This window comes from Chiloscyllium plagiosum, unplaced genomic scaffold, assembly GCF_037043375.1.
Source record: "Chiloscyllium plagiosum isolate Xiang-an unplaced genomic scaffold, Cpla_swu_hap1 HiC_scaffold_27, whole genome shotgun sequence".
NCBI lineage: Eukaryota > Metazoa > Chordata > Chondrichthyes > Orectolobiformes > Hemiscylliidae > Chiloscyllium > Chiloscyllium plagiosum.
In genome coordinates this window covers 40320427-40337621 of record NW_028270165.1, presented here as the reverse complement: position 1 = coordinate 40337621, position 17195 = coordinate 40320427, and the positions used below count along the sequence as shown (strand labels likewise).

The 17195-nt window shown below is 45.5% G+C and overlaps 1 non-coding gene across 1 annotated transcript; it reads right to left on the bottom strand.

Annotated features, from left to right (window-relative positions):
- Positions 1-12482: 12482 nt before the first annotated feature.
- Positions 12483-12554, bottom strand: trnae-uuc (transfer RNA glutamic acid (anticodon UUC)). The gene has a single exon. It is a non-coding gene; the product is annotated as a tRNA-Glu (tRNA).
- Positions 12555-17195: the final 4641 nt, after the last annotated feature.

Here is a 17195-nt window from a genome sequence, read left to right as displayed (position 1 = left end):
GGACATTGATATAAAACGTAGACGTATGATGCTTCATTTGGTGTATATTTGATATTGTTGGCTGTTCTAAACGTTTCTTTGCAATTATTATTCACCTTCTAATGTAGTAATGCGGTCACGTCCTTTTTTGTCATCATTTTTTATTTACTCCGACAGCAGGAAGTCATTCCGTAACTTACCTGGCTTTCGTTTCTCAAGCAGCCTTGACATTTCATTTTCATATCCTTGATTCAGCTCCATTTCCAGCACCTTTTTAGGCAATTTATTCCATGCTGTTGTCACTGAAATGAAGTTTTCCTCCAAACACACTTAAGGCTATCTGGTTGCATAAGTGTTTTCAGGTTTCTGTGTGCTGGATAATGTGTGATCAGCAGGCATCTGGCAATCTACAGGAATTGCCACCTTTGTTATGTTCATTTAACTGTACTGACCGTGATCACTTATTTTGTGATTTACGTTTCAGGAAGATGTGCAGAAAGAAATCTGAAAGCAAATGATCCATCAACTTCTGACAGAGCCATTTGATTCATTGGTACTTGAATATCAGCAGTCATTCAAATCAAGAAGACATGATTGTTTTTGTTTGCTTGAAAGCTTTTGGACACTGGTGCGGAAGGAAGAATACTGAGACACCGAATAAGGGAGATTCAGTGCGCTGACTGTGAAAAGTGCTTCATACCATTTACTCAGCTTGGAGGAATCAAAATCTCACCCCTCACGGTGGGAAAGACTATGTTCCCGTTCTGTTTGTAATTTCAAATGCAAAGCAACACAAGGAAAGCTCCCCCAACGGGGAAACAGTGGAAATGTGGGGACAGTGTGAAGGGATTCCCTTCCCCATCCCTGCTGGAAACCCACAGATGCATTCACACCGGGGAGAGGCCATTCACCGACTCAGTGTGCAGGAAGGGGTTCAGTCTGATCAGCCATCTGCAGACGCACGAGTGGGTCCACAAGGGAGAGAAGCCATTCATGTGCCCCATGTACAGGAGAGGGTTCACTCAGTCAGTTGCACTGCTGACCCACCAGCGGGTCCACACTGGAGAGAGGCCATTCACCTGCTGTAAATGCCAGAAGGGCTTCACCTGCTCCTCCCACCTGCGGAGGCACCAGTGAGTTCACGTGTCATCGCAGGGGGAATTGAACGAGTCATGGCTGAATGCCACTGGGGGCTCCCAGGTTCGAATCCCGCCGTGGCAGATGGCAGAATTGGAATTCAGTGAGTAATCTGGACTTCAGATTCTAAGGATGAAACCAGTTTCAGGGGAAAACACCCCATCTGATTCACTCTTGTCCTTTTTTGGGAAGCAGCCTGCTGTTGTGGGAAAGGGTTCACTCAGTCGTCCCAGCTGCATGCTTTACCTGGCTGTACCAGGGATCTAGTTCCAAAGCAACATCTCAGCTGACCAATAATAAAGAGAGTGGGGATGGGGGGAGTTGGGGAGTGTGTGCACTTTGAGCTTGAGCTTTTTTAAAAAAACTACTTTTTGTGCGCCTTTTTGCTGGGGAGATCTGAAGCTGTCACAAAATTGGGGCGATGTAGAAATTACCTGAACTTACTGCTAGGCTTAAACGCTTGTTGAAAGCCGTGAGATCCAACAGGTTTTTGTTTTAAAGCTGCTCATTGCTTTCAGCTTCCAGCACTAAGTTTCCAATGTCATATCTCAGAAGGAGCAGTGAATGAGTAGCTAATATTGTCAGAAATTGTCAATTTTTCAGGACTGCAGGTTCATTGTTTCATTGGCATTGCAACGTTTACTGGCAACAGTGGGAGGTGTGGGCTGTATTCACTGGAAACCAAGTTTAAAAATCACACAAACACCAGGGTATAGTTCAACATTTGGAAGCACTAGGTTTCGGAACGCTGCTCCTTCATCAGGTAGCTGCGGAATAGGATCATAAGACACAGAATATATAGCAAATATTATAGTGCCATGCAACATAAATGATATATTGAAGAAACCCAGATTGCTGTTAAGTCTTTCACCTTTTAAAATCGGTTGCAGATTTCGGTTCGTTAATATGTAAATTCCAGAACTTCTTTTAAATCACATTCTCCAGGTAACAAAATGTTTTATAAAAGGAGGTGACACCCAAGGTCAGACAACACATGAAAGCTGAGAGGTTATAGTATGTCTGTATCCCAATCTTAAGTCAGACGGGTTCTATTTCCAAATATATAATCCTGCAAATGCAAATTCACCCCAAAGACTGCTGTGTGTAAGTCATGCATAAGAGAGTGCGTGTGTTGCGCGTGTGTGTGCTGGATAAAGTGTGTGTGTGATGGAATATAACATGTGAGAGAGTGTATGGGAGGCCGTGAGTGTGTGGGGTGTATTTGTGTATGTTTAAGAGAGAGCGTGTCTGTCAGGGAGGGTCTGCGCGAGCGTGCCAGTGTGTAAGAGTGTGTGTGAGAGAGAGAGTGTGTGTATCGTGTAGCTGGGTCTCCTGTGGTGTGACATGAACCCAAGGTCTCGGCTGAGGCCATCCTCATGTGTTCCAAACTTGCCTATAAGCCTCTTCTCAGCCACTAGAAATGTTGGAGAGGACAAGGTGAAGAGCCTATGCCGGAAACGTTGATTGTCCTGCTCCTCGGATGCTTCCTGACCTGCTGTGCTTTACCAGCACCGCGCTCTGGACCCTAATCTCCAGCATCTGCAGCTATCACTTTCGCCCTGTAAGCGGCGAATATTCTATTCCTAGAATTTTAAATCCTTTCAAGTATTCCCCCTCCCCTCACCCTAAACCTATACCCTCTAGCTTTGGAATACCTCTACCCTGGGGTAAAGACAGAAACGTTGAGCAGCCAGACAAAATCCAAAAAGAATAAAATGCACAGGCACAGGGAAAAGACATTGCAGCAAAAAAAAAATGGCTTCGGCAATTTTCTCTCGTTTTCGCATTTGGACACTTAAAACTTTGTCATGATTTGGAGGTGTCAGTGTTTGGCTGGAGTGTATAAAGTTAATAATCACACAATACCAGGTTGTAGTCCAAAAGACTTTTTCGGAGGCTCTAGCTTTCTCCTCAAGGTCATAAATTCTGTCTTACGGTCTTATACTCCACAACTGCCTGACGCAGAAGCAGCGCTCCGACAGCTAGCGCTTTCAAAACAAATTTGTTGTACTATAACCAGGTGTTGTGTGATTTTTAACTTTAAAATTTGTCATTAACAGCAGCATCGCGGCAGAGCATACTGAGCATGCTCCGCTGGTGTCAGCAAGCACTGCGCATGTCCGCTGGTGTCAGCAAAGCATTGAGCATTCTCCTGGTTGAATGCAGAAATGGCGCGCGAGCTCCTTTCCATGGACCAATGGAGAATCTTGGAGGACCGGAAGGAGTTTGGTCGTCCAGCCAATTAGTCATTGTCGAAATGTGGAAGTTGGACCGTGAGCTCTGAAGCTGCTGCTGTTCCTTTCTCTCTTAATAATATTAAACCTCACCACAGACTGTAACTTCATTCCTCTGTCTAACATTTGTGAGTACAACTGTCATTTTCTCACCACTTTTTCCATTTTTTTTTCATTCTGGTATTCGATAGTTGTCTTGCAGCAACTGAAAGGTATGAGTGAATCGAGAGAGGGGGCGGGTTGTGGAAAAGTTGATCCAGGTCTGTTTCTCAATTTGCAAACACATGGCAAACGCAGTGCCACAATGTGAAGTTACAGCTTTTGATGTGTAAAAAAATATATGAGGTGCATTATTTAAATGGTGATATGTTGAGATGTGGTGAAATGAGGACTGTAGATGCTAGAGATCAGAGTTGAAACGTGTGGCGCGAAAAAGCACAGCAGGTCAGGCAGCAACTGAGGAGAAGGAGAGTCGACGTTTTGGGCACGAGCTCTTCATCAGGAATGATGTGTGGATGGATAAAGGGGCCTCAGCGTCCTTCGAAACAAGTCAATGCCAGTTGCCAGACGGGCGCCGCAGGCAATGAGCAAAGCAAGTGATATATTAGCCAGAGGAATTGAGTGCAGAAGTGTGGATGTCTTCTTGCAGTTAGCTCGGTCGTTGAACGTACTCAAGGCTGAGATCATTTGACTTTGAAGAACAAAGAAGTGGATGGTTATGGGGGAATGCAACAAAATGGTTGTAATACCAGTATAGAACAGTTACAGAGTCATACAGCACAGAAACAGACCATTCAGTGCAACTAGTCCATGCTGATTGTGTTCTGAAACTAAACTAGTCTCACCTTCCAGTGATTGGCCCATATCCTTCCGAACTTTTCCTATTCATGTGCTTATCCAAATGTCTTTTAAACATTGTAATTGTAACTACATCCACCAGCTCCTCTGGGCATGATTCCACACACGAACCACTGTTTGTCTTAAAACAAAATGATGCCGTCATGTTTTTAAAAAATATTTCTCCTCTCATCTTCAAAATTTGCTCCCTATTCTTGAAAGAATACGTGCCATTCACCTCATCTATACCCCTCATGATTTTATAATCCTCTCCAAGGTCACCTCTCAACCTCTGATGCTCCAGTGATAAAATGTTCCAGCTTATCTACCTAGATTCCGGCATATTCATATCCAGCTATGAACTGCTCAGTGCTGGTGCCAGCTGGAAAGACCAAATGACCTATTCCACTCCCAACTCTCACACTCTGTGTGTAGGACAGCAAGAGAACATACGACATTGGTGCAGAAAGTAGGCAATTCGGCCCATCAGGTCTGTTCCACTATTCAGTTACGGCTGATACATTTCTCAACTCCATTTTGAAATTTGGGTTTTGGAAAGGCAAATCAAGGCAGGATCTACAGTTTACGGGAATTGTTCAATAAAGATACCTTGGAGTGTAAGTTCAAAGTTTCCTCAAAGTGGAGTTCCAGGTAGACAGGATAGCGAAGAAGGTGTTTGGTATGCTTGCCTTTATAGGTCAGTGCATTTCAGTACAGAAATTGGGAGGTCATGTTGCGGCTGTAAAGGACATTGATTAGGCCACTTTTGGAATATTGCGTTCAGTTCTGGTTTCGCTGCTACAGGAAAAGTGTTGTGAATGTGTGAAAGGGTTTGGAAAAGATTTACAAGGCTATAGCCAGAGTTGGAGTGTTTGAGCGATTATGGAGAGGCTGAATAGGCTGGGGCTGTTTTCCCTGGAACATTGGAGGCTGAGGAGTGACTTTATAGAAGTTCATGAGGAGCATGGATGGGGTGAATAGCCAAAATCTTTTCCCCAGAGTAGGGGAGTCCAAAACTAGAGGGTATAGGTTTGAGGTGAGAGGGCAAAGATTTAAAAGGAACCTTATGGACAACTTTCTCACGCAGAGGGTGCTGAGTGTATGGAATGAGCTGCCAGATAATGGTGGAGGCTGGTGTAATTACAGCATTTTAAAAGGCGTCTGGTAGTAGGGAGAATTGAGAGGGATATGGGTGAAGTGCTGGCAAATGGGACTGTGTTAATTTAGGATATCTGGTCAGCACAGACAATTTGGACTGAAGGAAAGCAGTGAGTGTCAGAAAGTGTCATTGTGAAGACTGGACTTTCAGAGCAGCTTTCAAAGATCTTTTATCCTTACTGGGATCATGATGGGATTTGAATTTTCGTTCTCAGAAGACCTAGATCTCTGGGTTACTTAACCAGTATCACTAGATCACAATCTTCACTTCAGTCACAATTTTCTGCTGAATATTTTCCTTTATTCATTCATAGGATGTGGCACTTTATCTCCCAGAAAAACCAAGTGCCATTTCAGAGGGCAATTACATTACTGTGGATCAAGAGTGACACAATCGCCTAACTGGATAAGGACTAAAGATTTCCTTCCTTCACAAGATAGGTCCTTATATCAATTGCTAAGATCAACAAAGCAGCGATAAGCTTTATATTCCAGATATGTTAATTGATTTCAAAGTGCATCGGGGACAAAGCAGCATCAATTTGAAACTCCAGATGTTAAATCCAGTAACAATGCCAAAATGTCACCAACTCCGTACAATCTCTAATTTTCAAATACTGACTGACCTGTAGTTGCTAGTTGTATCCTTTCCCCCTTTATTACTTACTATTCAATTCAGCCCATTGAATCAATTCTGCCATTTATTCACATCACGTTTGCTCTGGTAAGCATCAACTCCACTTCCCTGCCATTTCCCCATAATCCTCAATTCCCTCACTGGTTTAAACAAAAATCTGACAGCCTTGAATGTACTTAATGACCGAAGCTCAACAACACTCTGTAGTAACATGTTCCACAGATTTACTGCCCTCAGTAACAATTCCTATCTGTCGTCAACATGCAATCCCTCATTTGCAGGTTATTCCCTTCTCCACATCAACCCCGTCAAGTATCCTCAGAATCTTTTATGTGAAAATAAGGTTACCTCTAAATCTTCTAACTTCGAATAAGTACAGGCCCAACCTATTCACCTCTCTTCATGTGATATTCTTTTCATCCTGGTCAACTTTCTCTGAACTGCCTCCAAAGCCAGTATATCTTTCCTCTGGTAAATGACCCTCCCAGTGCTCAGTTGTGGCTTGACTCGTGCCTGACATAGGTTCACTATAACCTCCCTACGTTTATCATCTATTTAAAGGCCAACTTCCCATTTGCCTTCCCTATTATTCACTGAACTTGGCTGAAGAGATGCATGGAAATGGGCTTCCAAATCCCTCTATTCAACAGCTTTCTCCATTTAACATTCAACGCTTTTCCTCCTGCCAAAGTGCACAACCTCATTTCCCCACATTCTATTCCATCTGCCAAGGGTTTGCTCATTTGCTTGATCTGTCTATATCCCTCTGCAGATATTTCATGTCATTCTCACCACCTGCCGCCCCATCAACCATCTTTTCTGCAATCTTGGCAATAGTGCATTCACTTTACTTATCCAAGGACTTCATATGCATTTTGTAAAAATATTGTGGCCCCTGTGGCAGTCTACTAGTTACAATTTGCTATCCTGAACATGCCCCTTATCCTAATTGTATCATTGGTCAGCCAATCCTCTGTCCATGCCTCTTTGCTTATTATTTCATGAGATGTGAATATCATTGGCTTTGCCAACAACCCTTCCCAAACTGTCCTTGAAAAAGTGGTGCTGAACTGCCTCTTAAATTGCTTCACAATTATGATTTGGTCTGCACTAATGTTCAGGAGCGAATTCCAGGATTTTGATAAATAACAAAGAAGCAATGCGATATATTTCACAGTTGGAATGCTGTATTCACACTTACCTGCTCTTGGTGGTTGAGGTGGTGGTTGGAAGGTGCTTTTGAAGAGCCACCACTTAATCAAGCTAGACTGATAGATTGTGGCCAGAAATTCTGCTTTTTGACTTTCCTCATCAATCTACATTCTTTCCAGCCACGTTTTTAGTCTCAAACTGCCACACAATGCCTCCTGTTATAGCTTCAGTCAACGATAATAACATTGCAATTCTTGGGATGATTTTTCACACCTGAGTGCAACATAAATACAGATCATTGTTTCCAGCTTTGGTGGAAAACAGCAAATTGGTGGATAATTACAGTTAGTGCAAACAAAGCTAGCGATCGATCAAGATTAACCCTGTTTACTTCAATGGCCAAATTACATTTTGAAAACCAAGCACACTCAGACAACATGTCAAAGTGGTTCATAGGAGGAGAAATGGGGCATTGAAGAGGAGTGAAATGATTGCTTTTGGTCACCGCCACCATTATCCGAAAATCAGGTTGAAAGGATTCTTAAAAGGTGGGCAAAGAAGTGGAGTGGTATAACACTTCAGACACCGCAAAGTGTACGACCACTTTCCAGTGGAAGAAAAGGACATTTCTTATTTCTAGAAGAACGGGGAAACAAACGAGGAATACATCTGAATTGGGAGCTCTTTCTTGTTAAGGATGTTCCTTCACCACAGTCTTGGTTTAGAGCATCAGTTCTTCATCAGGAATGAAGGTTGGTCCAAAGGGTCTGAGAGATAATTGGGAAGGGGATGGGGATGGAGGGGAGGTAGCTGTGAATGAAATAGGTCGATGGAGGTGGGGAGAGATCGTGAGAGGTAAGACAGGAGGGTGGAGCGAATAGGTGGGAAGCAAGATAAAAAGGTAGGACAGATCAAGAGGCCAATGCCAAGTTGGAAGGTTTGAATCTGGGACAAGGCGCGTGGAGTGGGAGTGAGGGTGAGGGGAAATATGGAAGCTGATGAAATCAACATTGATCCCATGTAGTTGGTGAGTCCCAAGGCGGAAGATGAAGTGTTCTTCTTACAAGCGTCAGGTAGCTAGATCTTGGAGGGGGATGCGGCCCAGGACTTGCAAGCCCTTGACGGATTGGGAGGGGGAGTTCAAGTATTCAGCCACAGGGCGGTGGGGTCGTTTAGTTTTGGAGTCCGAGAGCTGCTCCCTGAAATGTTCTGCAAGTTTGCATCCAGTCTCCCCAATGTGGCAGAGCAATGGACATATAAATAAGTCTTATAAACAAATTGTAAAAATTTTAGCATGCCAGAGTTATTATCTTCAATTAAGTTAAAGAAAACTTTAATTAAATTGGGTGACTGCATGAAACGGTTTGTTGGTCAGGCTCAACTCATCACCTTCAAATGAGATAATCCCATTGATTGCGGTGAACTGCTCTTTTTGCTATAAAATCACAAGTTATTGAGTCATTTTCACAACTTACTGGTATTCACACCTGCACATTCAATGTCAAATTCTGACATCAGAAATGAAATTACACCATTAATTTTGACTTACAATATTCGAACAAACAAATTACTAGCATACAGTGAATACCAAGTCTGATTAATATGAAATTAAATTCGACCAAAAAAAATAGAGTAAAATCAGGATGGGAGATAACAAATGGGGGAAGGGTAGAAGGCAAGAAATGCAGCAACATAGAAGGTGCTCCTCCAGGGAATGTATTTTACCAACTACAACTGCTCAATATAAACAAACACTCTGACATGATCCTCCGGTTTTAACGTAAACCATACCCCATACAGTAGATACCATTTAAATAAGTTAATAGATACAAGCCTTGAGCAAATTCAGCCTCCAGCTTCTTTGAGCTCGGACTTCCTCCAGCTCCAGTGGGTTGTTGAGTTCCTGGGCTCCAGCTGCCACGACCACTCCTCCACTGAAGAAGCTTTGGGAAGCAGATGCAAAGGCAAGATACAGAACAGAGCACCTTTGCCAAGGAAAGCAGCTTATGGAGACATTGAGCAATAGCATCACATGGTTTTGATCCATCGACCAACACACTCACGCAGCACTACTCTGGTATCGTGTGACATCTGACTTCATCAACTGTGGGTTTGTGTTGAACTTGATAGGATATTTTGTCCAACTCAGCATGTTTAAACAGTATCGCTCAGAGGGATTCATTTAAAACATTGGAGGTGGTGAGCATAACAAGATTGAACTATTCAAAGTTACTTGGACTCTATTTTAAACTTCCATCCGGAATAATAGTCAGAGACACATACAGCATGTAAACAGACCCTTCGGTCCAACTTGTCCATGCTGACCTGAAATCCTAAATTAATCTCGTCCCATTTGACAGCACCTGACCGATATCCTGTGGCAGTTCATTTCATATATGTACCACTCTCTGCATGAGGAAGTTGTCCCTTTAATATATTTCGCCTCTCACCCTAAACCTATGCCCTCCAGTTCTGGACGGCCCCATCCCAGGGAAAACACCTTCTCTATTACCCTGTCCATGCCTCTCATGAATTTGTAACCTCTATTAGGTCACTCCTCTGCCTCCGATGCTCCAGTGAAAACAGCCCCAGCCTATTCAGTATCTCCCTGTAGCTCAAACCCTCCAAACCCCAGCAACATTCTGTAAATCGTTTCAAATAGAGAAGTGAACGTTTCAGTCCTGAAGAAGGGTTAATACCCAAAACGCCGACCACTCCTCAGGTGGCTGTCTGTGAGGAGTTTGCATATTCTCCCAGTGTCTGCATGGGTTTTCTCTGGGTGATCCTGTTTTCTTACATAAACCAAAGATGTGCAGGTCATGTGGATTGGCCATGCTTAATTGCCCATAGAGTTAGATACATTAGTCAGAGGGAAATGGGTCTTCGGAGGGTCGGTGTGGACTTGTTGGGACAAATGACCTGTTTCCACACTGAAGCTAATCGCATCTGCCATTTTTTTGACTCTAACGAATGGCAGAGTGGACTCGATGGGCCGAATGGCCTAACTTCTGCTCCAATACCTTGCGGCCTTATGTTTCTCTGGATAATTTCATTGCCAATGTGCAGTCCCGGGCCCAATGAGCAGCAGTGTCCACTGAAAGCAAAGTTCATAGGATCGTAGGACTCCTACAGTGTGGAATCATGTCCTTCAGCCCAACACATCTGCACTGAGCCTCCGAAGAGTAACCCAGTTAGATCAATTTTCCTCGCCTCCACAAATTGCACACAGACCCCCAAGGAATTGATCCTGGGTTCCTGGTGCCATGAGGCAACAGTGCTAAGCACTGAGTCTCCGTGACGCCCTGAGCCACCGTGAGGTTGTGGTTGTTGGGGCGGGGGGAGGTAATTGCAGTCCAGCAGAAAACAAAAACAGCTCACCTACTCTCCCACTGCACCCACTGTCAGAATTGGCATGAGGTTCAGTCCATTGGGTGACTCAAGACAGAACACCGGTGGGATCTGATGCTGGGAGCGTTAGTGCTCCCGCTGGTGTTTCCGCAAGTTGCAGGAAAACATGAACCAATTCCCACACTCGTGCCCGCTGAAGGGCCTCTCCCCTCTGTGGACACACTGGTGCTTCAGCAGAGTGGAGGAGCAGATAAAGCCTTTCCCGCACTCGGGCAGGAAAATGGTTTCTCCCCGGTGTGGACGGATTGGTGGAACAGCAGGGCTGAGGAATTCCTGAAGGCCTTCCTGCACTTAGGGCAACTGAACGACCTCTCGCCCATGTGGACCCACCAGTGGGCCAGCAGGTCAAAGCAAAGAGCAAATCCCTTCCTGCACTCGGGACAGAAGAACGGCCTCTCCTCGGTGTGGACCCACTGGTGTCTCAGCAGTTGGGAAGAAATGCTGAAAGGCATCTCGCACTCAGGGCAGGAGAACAGCCGTCCCTGGCATGGACCAACTGGTCCGTCAGCAGGGCAGAGGAATCACTAAAGGCCTTCCCACACACAGGGCAGCAGAAGGGCCGCTACCCTCTGTGGACCCATTGGTGCTTCAGAAATCTTTCAAATTTCACAATATCCTTCTGGTAGGAGGGAGACCAGAATTGCACACAAAATTCCAAAAGTATTCCACAATATTCCAATGTCCTGTACAGCCACAACATAACTTCCCAATTCCAAAACTCAGTCAGTGGATTGGCAAAGTTTTCAAAACCCACAAAATAACATAGGAAAGAACGGAAGGACAAACCGAATTTTTGAGAGTCAGCTTGGAAGCATCAATGAGAAATCGGCGGACTGGGTTTATTGGGGACCCGTTCTCCTTAAATACATTATATACGTATTTCTCTTGTGCTCTTCGTAGTTTCTCTGTGCTGCAGTGTGTAGTGGCTCGTTGAAATGATGTCCTGATGCAGCTTCGTTTGTGGGTGTTGGGATGATTGCTTCTGCGGTTAAGTACTTGGTTTGTGTGTGTTGTTTTTCTGTAGACGCTAGTTTGAAGTTCCCCATTGTGTGACATCTAGGAATGGCACTTTGTTGCTGTTCTCCTCCTCTTCAAACCAGGAGACCCCCTCAGGTCATAGTCTCACTACTTGGAACACCAATATGCAGACTAGTCAAAGGCCTCCACAGAAGACTAAAACACCAAGTCGAAGATTCACGCCAGTCCAGTTACTACATCCAAGAATTCTTGAACACCAAAGACACCAAGGTAGAAGAGGATGGAATGATGCTGTCCTTTGACATAACAGCCCTGTTCACATCCATTAACATCAACGTCGCCAAAGAAAACTGAAGACACTACTAGAAGAACCAAAGACACAAACACCAAACAGCACCAACTTCATCAGCAAAGATAACACTGGAGGTGCGGAGCTGTGCCTTACCACCCACTTCATATTCAGTAACAAGACTAACAAACAGATCAACGGAACATCCATGAAACCACCAGTATCAGGATTCCTCGCAGAAGCAATAATGCAGAGACTCGAACAAACAGCCCTTCCAATGATCCAACCCAAACTTTGGGTCCGCCACAGTGATGACACTTTTGTCAGCACAAAATGAAACAAATTAGAGGAAACCGACAACACCATCAACAATATCCTTATTGGCAAAAAATTCACAAAAGAGGAGAACAACAACAAAGTGCCATTTCTCGATGTCACAGAAGAGCGAACAGTCAATGGTAAATTCAAAACAGCCTCTACAGGAAAACAACGCACGCGAACCAAGAACTTAACAACAAAAGCAATCACCCCTACACATACAAACAAATCTGAATCAGGACACAATTCCTACGAGCCACGACACACTGCAGCACCCAGGAACTATGAAGATCAATAAATAACTGCACAGCGCATGTAGGCAGAATGGCTAACCAATAGTCGCGCTGAAAATGGCTTCCCTGGCCGGGAATCGAACCCGGGCCACAGCGGTGAAAGCGCCGAATCCTAACCACTAGAACACCAGGGAGACACGGATGTACCTTCGTATGCTCTAATGAAAATTGCTTCGCTGCCCGGGAATCGAACACGTGCCGTGGTGGTAAGAAGTCTTCCACATGTTCATCCACCAATGTAATTTTTTGTATCCATTGCTCCCGATGCGATCTCTCCAACATTGGGGAGACTGGAGGGTCAAGTCACACCTCCGGGAAACCCGCACCAATCAACCCCAAAGCCCCGTGGTTCAACATTTCAACCCCCCTCCCACTCTGCCGAGGACATGCAGGTCCTGGGCCTCCTTTCACCGCCGCTCCCTCCCGACCCGACGCCTGGAGGAAGAACGCCTCATCTTCCGCCTCGGAGCACTTCAACCCCAGGGCATCAATGTGGACTTCACCAGTTTCCTCATTTCCCCTCCCCCCACCTTACCTCAGTTCCAACCTTCCAGCTCAGCTCTGACCTCATGAACTGTCCAACCTGCCAATCTCCCTTCCCACCTATCCGCTAAACCCTCCTCTCTGACCTGTCACCTCCATCCCCACCACCACTCATCTATTTTACTCTTTGCTACCTTCGCCCCAGCACAACCCCCACCTCCAATTTATCTCTCCACCCTGGTGGCGTCCTGCCTCTATTCCCGATGAAGGGCTTTTGCCCGAAACGTCGATTTTCCTGCTGTCTATCCTGCTGTGTTTTTCCAGCTCCATTGTGATCGAAACTCTGGCTTCCAGCATCTCCAGTCCTCACTTTTGCTGACCCAATAAACCCAGTCTGCCGATTTCTCATCAACAAATTGACACAAGCTGAAACAACGTGTGCAGAAACCCAAGCTACATTACCTTACATTAAATACATCTGTTAAATGATGTCCAGACAACTCAACCCTCTCACCAGCATGGTAGCCCACGTTAGAAATTAAATCAATTCAGCCTCGTGTGCAGGAATGAGAATCCTTTCAATTTCCCAAACATTTCGGCAGAGATTTCAAACCATTTGGAAAAAAAGTAAAAGTGACATTAGGAAGAACATTTTCTCACAGGGAGTGGTTCGGATCCGTAAATCCCTGTCTGACCATGACAAAGAGGCAGATTCACGAACACAAAAGGGAATTCGGTGGTCATGTTCAATGTAACAATGTGGAGATTTACAGGGAGAAGGCAAGGGAATGATACAAAAAAAGACTCTCATTTACTTGCTGTGCAGAACCAGCAGAGCTGAGGTGGGCCTCCAAATGCGCTGTGACACGTGTTGTGATTTAGAGTGAACTCGCAGTTCGACCAACGGAAGGTGGGAATTTAGAAAAGTTTATATTTACACAATCTCCTCACGTCAGCGCAACAACAAAATGGTTTAATTATCCACCAGTGGAGAGAAACCTGCTCCTGGAGATGTGACAAACAGCTGGCTCAGGGATACCAGTCCACATTGCTCTCTTTGCCACCAGTTCAGAAGGAGAACATTGGAGGGACAAAGGAGTGAACAACGATCTGTGTCGGAGGGTGACTAACTGTTAATGGAGACTATTCCTGGCTAACAATAAGTCGTGTGTAACAGCACACGATGTGATAACAAGGCCTCGTGTGGATGTGGTAGGGGTCAAGGTCATGGTGGAGTTCGGGTCAAACAATATTGATCTCGATGTTGAAGACTGGAGGGCTATAGGATCTCCACGTGGAAAATGAGGGGTTGGTCTTCCATCAGGAGCTGAGCTTTACTGGAACACTGCTGCATACCTGAGACAGAGAAGTTGACCAGGGAACAGGGTGGCGTGTTAAAGTGACAGGCAACCAGAAGCCTTTTGTTGCGTGCAGAACCGAGATGTTCTGCGAAGCAGTCACCCAGTTTATGCTTCATGCTACGTTGGGGAAACCACACTGTGAGCAACGAATGTAGGAGACTCGATTGTGGCAAATGTGCAGGTAAAGTGCTGCTTCACCTGGAAGGTATGTTCGAGCCCTTGGATATTCAGGAGGGAGCAAGTAAATAGGCAGGTGTTACACATTCGGCGGTTGCAGGGTAAAGTGCCTTGGGGCAATGAGAGGTGGGTGTGGGGTGTTGCGAATGAAGGAAGAGTGGACCCGAGGTGTAACCCTGCCCATTTACCTCCTGTCATATATTAATTCGTGAAGTTGAAAGAACATTCCAAAGAATGATTCAGTACCACGTGACTCATGAACTAATTTGTATTCATGTTCCGGGGCCAGCATCATTATTGCGTCACAGCAGCTGCAGGCCATCACTGGGGGCCCGCTCTATGACGTCACGGCACGGCTGAAAGCCCCCGGGACAGTTTATCAAAGAAACCTCCCGGTGGGTCAGGGCAGCCCTGCATCTGGAAGCACTGGGATGGCGAACCACTATCAGTTAACATGGAGAACACATCTCCACATTCCGCAGCCTCGAGGCAAATTTCCCGTCCTTCCATTTAAAGTTCAAGAGCCCTCAAACCGAAATTCCCCAGGTAAGTTCTTCCAGGTGTTCGCTAAACATATCTATGAGTACTTTGTTAAAGTTTGAACATTGCGAGTGTTGAAATTTTGTGCTTTTGAGCGAAATCACAGTTCGAAAAAACAGAATGTGGGAATTTAGACAAAGTTCACACTTGCACGACGCCGATATGTCTGCGGGTGCGTGATGGGAGCATCACCCAGAAGGGAAACCATCTCTCCAATACAGTCAATGTCCTCTTTAGCAGCTTTCCCGTATATCTGCGCACTGTTCTGCACCTCACCTTCTCATTTCTTTCTCAAAAAACTTCGACATAAATATTTCACATTGATATACTGGCCCAATGTGCACAGTTGTGATGACACCCTTGTGGAGGTCTGAGTGGTCTTCTGTTGTTCTCTGTATCCTGTGTTGAGGAGGGCAATGCTTGTCACTGGCCACTCGGGTGTTACAGAAAAGTTTAGAAACAAAATGGTTTAACTTTCTGCCAGTAGAGAGGGCCCGGGACAAACAGCAGCAGGGAGACAGAATGAGAAGCAGCTGTTCTGGAAACTCTTTGCCGCTTGCAATTCTCAGAGCAATGTCAAATGTATTTCACACTGAGCAAGACTCAGCTGGTTGAAGAGATAGAGCGGGGGTGCTTGCGCGCTGTCTGTGTTGCTCGTTGGTCTCTAGGTCTGATTCTTGCTTTGGTTCTTCGACTGCGCAGGCTTGTGAGAGATTCAGGATTCAAATCTCGGACGAGCCCGCGTTTCCTGGTTTGTGCAAGAGTGCCCGGTTAATTTTCTCTAAAGGCACCTTTGCTAAATTAGGTTGGACTGCTTGGAGTACAAATTGAGCAGAAAGCAAGGAAGTGAAATGATGGAATATTGCGTTGACGTCAGTGGTGCCGTGTTTAAGGAATGTCAGCGATGAGAGTAGTTTGGAAAATCTGGACAGCTCTCCTCGGAGAACAAGAGTTTGAAATCTGGCCTGATTGAAGCTTTCCAAGTCATGCAGGGTCCAGACAGAGAAAGTAATGCAGTTAAAATGCTCCCACGCCTGAAAGGATCGGCAATGATTCGGCAGAGTTTTAAAGTCATGAGGAAAAGAACTAAAAGTGACATTAGGAAGGGTGTGATTCGGGTCAGCAAATCCCCTGACATTGACAAAGAGGCAGATTCAAAAGACGCATTAGGGAATTTGGTGGTCATGTTTAAAGCAACTATATGCAGAAATACACGGAGAAGGCAAGCGAATGATACGAACAGAGACAGACGCTGACTTCCTGTGTCGAACCAGCAGAGCGAAGGTGGGCCGCATGGCGTCCGTCTGCTCTGTGACACATGCTGTGATTCAGAATGAAATCACAGTTCGACCAACAGAATGTGGGAAGTGAGAAAAAAGTTTATATTTACACAGCCTCCATACGTCTGCGCACCAGCAGATAACACGACAGCAGTGGAGATCTTTGACATCAGGCTCGAACGTGCCTGCCGCGTGCCAGACGAAAGGCTGAAGGGACCTGTGGAAAACGGGAGTGTGCTGGGCCCATAACGCAGAGGTAAATGGATCGAAACCATCCCTTGCTGTTGCTCGATGTCTCCTTGAGCAGCTTCCTTTTGTTATGGTGCTGTGCTCTGTTCTGTATCTTGCCTTTGCACCTACCTCCTGAGTGTCTGAATGCCCCGTAGCATACGATGCACTTGCGAACCTCACACGGTTCAAGTGACATGCTTTTTGGAGGCCTGAGTAGTCTTCTCCAGTTCTTCGTCGGTTTCCTATGAACTGATTCGCAAAACCACTTCTCCGAGATGCCAGTGAGCTGATAAAGTTGAAACATATGCCTTGCGGTTTCGTCCATTCCCTGCAGTAATTCGCCACACCGGGTCGGACGTGAATGACAAGACGATCAGCATGTCAGAAACCGTATCACCACTCAGACATAGTCCCCTACTATTAGGACAGATATCACCGATTGTGAGTCACCTCAGAGAGAGAGAGAGACTAGTGACAGACAGTCGCCGTAACTCGATGGGCTGAACCGCCTCTGTCGGCAGGAGAATGATGCTATGCATTTATGCCGCCCCACTGCCTGTCTCTGGGACAGACAGACTGAGGGAGCAATAAAGTTCATTTTTAACCGTCCCTTCCGTGGTTGACTGCTTGCAATCTCGCAGCTCAGGGCCGTGGGGATGACTCTCAGTGAGTGAAGGTTTCACTCGGATTCTCTTCATCTGGG